This window comes from Triticum urartu, chromosome 7 (assembly GCF_003073215.2).
Source record: "Triticum urartu cultivar G1812 chromosome 7, Tu2.1, whole genome shotgun sequence".
Taxonomy (NCBI): Eukaryota; Viridiplantae; Streptophyta; class Magnoliopsida; order Poales; family Poaceae; genus Triticum; species Triticum urartu.
In genome coordinates this window covers 165,966,939-165,971,380 of record NC_053028.1, presented here as the reverse complement: position 1 = coordinate 165,971,380, position 4,442 = coordinate 165,966,939, and positions in this window count along the sequence as shown.

Here is a 4,442-nt window from a genome sequence, read left to right as displayed (position 1 = left end):
CAAGCATGATGTTGATATAAACCTTGTCTCAATAGTACCATGGAGATTATATTTTGATGGTTTAGTTTTTACCAATGGCCAAGGTGTTGGTATTGTTTACATATCTCATCATGGTGCTATTTTTGAAGCCTCATGCCGCTTAGAATATTTTTGTACAAACAATCAAGCCGAATATGAAGAATTATTATTCGGCCTAGAGATGTTACTTGCTATAGGTGTTACACATATTGAGGCTTATGGTGATTCATTACTAGTGGTGCAGCAAATATCCAAAGTCTTTCAGTGTTTGGACGAATCACTTAATGTTTATCTTGATAAATGTCTAGATATAATTTCTACTTTGGATTGCTTTAGCATTGCTCATATATCTAGACATGACAATTGGAAAGCAAATAAATTGGCACAACAAGCATCCGGATATCATGTTGATCATGGCATGTTTCATATCTCTCAAAGACCGATGTCTTGTCTTGCCAATATGGGAGAGGCCGAACCTGAACCCACTGATACGGCCATTAACAAAAAGTCTAGTGCAGGTGACAATCCCGACTGGAGGAATCCCATTGTTGATTACTTGTGCAATCCGAGTGAAAGGGTGGACAGGGTTGTTCGGTGTATGGCTTTCAAGTATACAATGAGAGATGATAGTCTTTATCGCCGAACAGTCGATGATGTTCTTCTAAAGTGTTTGGATGAGGACCAAGCAAGAGTTGCTATGGGAGAGGTACATGAAGGCATTTGTGGCACTCACCAGTCGGCTCCCAAGATGAAATGGTTATTGCGACGTGCTGGGTTTTATTGGCCGGCTATGATTAATGATTGCTTCAGATATTATAAAGGGTGCGAAGCTTGTCAAAAATTTGGTGATATTGAATTGGCTCCTGCTGCTATGTTGCATCCTATTATCAAGCCGTGGCCTTTCAGAGGATGGGGTTTAGACTTTATTGGGCAAATTCATCCATCTTCCTCAAAGGGGCATCGGTTCGTATTGGTGGCAACTGATTATTTCACTAAATGGTCTGAAGCAGTACCTCTCAAGAACATGACACATACAGAGGTAATTCAATTCATAACCGAGCACATTATTCATAGATTCGGTATTCCTCAAACGTTAACAACAGATCAAGGTTCATCTTTCATGTCACACCAAGTCAGAGAGTTTGCCGGATCTTACAACATAAAGTTGCTCAATTCCTCTCCATATTATGCCCAAGCTAATGGACAAGCTGAGTCTAGCAATAAAATTTTAATCAAACTCATCAAGAAAAATATTGAAGATAATCCAAGGAGATGGAATGAGTTGTTGTCTGAAGCTTTGTGGGCACATAGAATATCAAGGCATGGTGCTACGAAGGTGACCCCATATGAGCTAGTATATGGTCAAGAGGCCGTTTTACCAGTGGAAGTAAATTTGAATGCTTTGAGAATAGCCAAACAAAATGATTTATCGGCAGTAGACTTTTATAACTTGATGATGGAAAATATTGATGAGGTTGCCGATAAACGTTTGGTTGCTTTGAAGTCCATAGAGAGAGACAAGTTGAGGGTTGCAAGAGCTTACAATAAGAAAGTTAAGTTGAAGAATTTTCAAGTTGGTGATCTCGTCTGGAAAGTGATTCTGTCGATTGGTTCAAGAGATAGGAAATTCGGGAAGTGGTCTCCAAGTTGGGAAGGTCCTTTTAGAATTACAACAGTTGTTCCCAGAAATTCATATTTGGTCGAATCAATACAAGGGGCATTGTTACCTCGAGCTCTCAATGGCAAATATTTGAAGAAGTACCACCCGAGTGTGTGGCAGGAAGCCTAAGTAGGCAATGGCCGATATACGATTATCGCCCTTAGCACAAGCATGGACGATACATAATTATAGCCCTGAGAAAAATAAATGGCCAATGGAGTGTTGATATCGTCCTTAGAACAAACACTATGCATATTATTTTTCGGCGTGCAAGCTTTGTCGAAAAACAGGGGGGCATGTGTTGACACCTGATTTTGGCAAGATACAGATTGCAATGAAGATGGTCTTGAGTGAACGGGTTTTCAGCATGAAAAGATTCACGTCGCCGAGTGGAACCACTTTGATGTTTCGGTTATATTCACTCGACTTTATCTTACGGACCGAAACTATACTCCGAGTGGCATAATTCAATATTCCGAATAGTTTTCGGCCAATCACGTCTTCAAGATGACCTCGGATGAAGGAGCGCTCTTAAGGAATTGTCTTCGTCTCGTCGAGGCAATCGATTTTTATATATAAATCATCTCAATCCGAGTTCAGATGCAAAAGTTCGAGGCAATACACTGCAGACCGAACCTCAACGGAAATATGGCGCGAGGTGCCAACACTTGTCTGATAGGTTGCGTGAGTAAGTCGGCCATCAAGACAGCCTTGAATCGAAAAACCTTCAACACTAAAAAGTTTTGTCTCGTCGAGCCGATCGTTTTTCATATAAAATTTGTCTCAATCCGAGGTCGTATGCAACCAGGAGAGGCAAATCAAGATCAGGCTGTGTTTTCAATCGGCAAATCCGAGTGAAAACATACCGATCGAGTAAAAGGTCGAGTGAAAAACTTATCGATCGAGTAAAAGATTGGCTTCCGAGTGAAAATATAGTAATCCGAGTGAAATTATCATCCGAGTGAAGTTATTCCGAGTGAAAATATTACCATCGGAATGAAAACTTGACGTTCGAGTAAGATATTGCCTTCCGAGCGAAATATAGTCATCCGAGTGAAAGATTGTCTTCCGAGTGAAATTATAGTCATCCGAGTGAAAGATTGTCTTCTGAGTGAAAGAGTCTAACATCCGAGTGAAAAGGTCCAGTCGGACGAAAAACTCTAATATCCGAGTGGATGAGCTCGGATCCGAGTGGAACTAAAGATGTGCCCGAAAGGTAATCCAGATGACCTCGGATGGAAAAGTGATCAACACGGAAGTTGTGTGCATCGTCAAAACGGTGAACTTTGGTTTTGGAGTCATTATCATATGAGATAGTATACGGCCTGTAAGTTCACTACGAGACTCGGACAATCCAGTCTGTTACATGACCGAGTCCGACTGGATATTAAAGATGGCTTCGTAGAATATTCAAGATGGTCTTATTTGGAAAAGTGTTCAACATAAGGATTGTTCGTCTCGTCGAGGAGCACAAGTTTTATATTTGGGCCGTCTTGATCGGAGGTCATATGCAAGCTCGGCAGCCCGTACAAGGAGGAAGACAGAAGTTGGGCCAGATTCAGACTGAATCCGAGTTGGAATAGAACTAGGACTCTAGGACGTGAATTGATGTAATTTTTTGTAAGGAAAGCCTAGATGAATCCTTTGCTTGTACGGGAAGTCCAGCCGCCTCTTATTTATGTTGGGGGTGATGGCCGATTGAACAACACACAATCGAACAAATCAATATACTACTTTTTCATCTATGTTTTATATCTCCACCGTTCTTCTATCTCATTCTTCGCTATTCTTCGTGTTTGAGAGCTGCGAATCCTGAGGCTCTAGGGGCGAGCGAATCAACCTAGGGAAGCCCATAGCCGCCGCACTTCCTGACGGGGTCCCTCCCGGGGGTGTGGGGTTTTCGGGTCTGCAGAAGCGCCTGTCGACTATCTTGCGTATCGCGCTGTCGGTCGGGTCTCCTTCGACGTGAGCTGCGGTGCATCACCCCCGGTGTTGAGGGTACACGTGACGTGTTCGTGTGTCAACAGTGGGCACTTCTATCCCAAAGTCAAAGGTGTTCAGATTTGGAAACTACTAGTTGCAACACTCTGATTTCAAGGATATTGTTCAAAATGCTTGGAATATTCCAGTGGGACACACTGACTCTGCTAAAAATATCAATGCTAAATTCAAAAACCTGAGGAGAGCTCTCAAAATTTGGGCAAAAACTATTTCTTGTCTCAAGAAAATCATCCAAGAGATCAATGACTGCATCTTTTTTTGGGATCTGATTGAGGAATACATAAGTTTGAGCCAATATGAAGGGAACTGTAGAACTTTACTCAAAGAATACATGTTGGTGGTATTGAAAAATCATAAGATCTATTGGAAACAAAGAGGGAAAATAAAGGGAGTTAAATTTGGTGACGAAAACACAAAGTTTTTCCATGCTAAGGCCTCAATCAATCACAGACATAACAAAATTGCCATGCTGCACAATGAGGATAATGTTGAAGTGACTGACCATGAGGCAAAGCTACAATTCTATGGGAAGCTTTCAAAAAAAGGCCGGGACATTCAGAAGGTCATAATATGCATTTTGACCTCAATAATTTATTTGAGCAACCAACACCTACTTTTATTTTCGAAGAGCTAGAAGAGCCATTCACAATTGAAGAAATTAATGAGGTGGTCAAGAATCTCCCCACAGATAAATCACCTAGTCATGATGGATTTAACAATGAATTTCTAAAAGCCTATTGGGATATTATAGGTCAGGATGTAA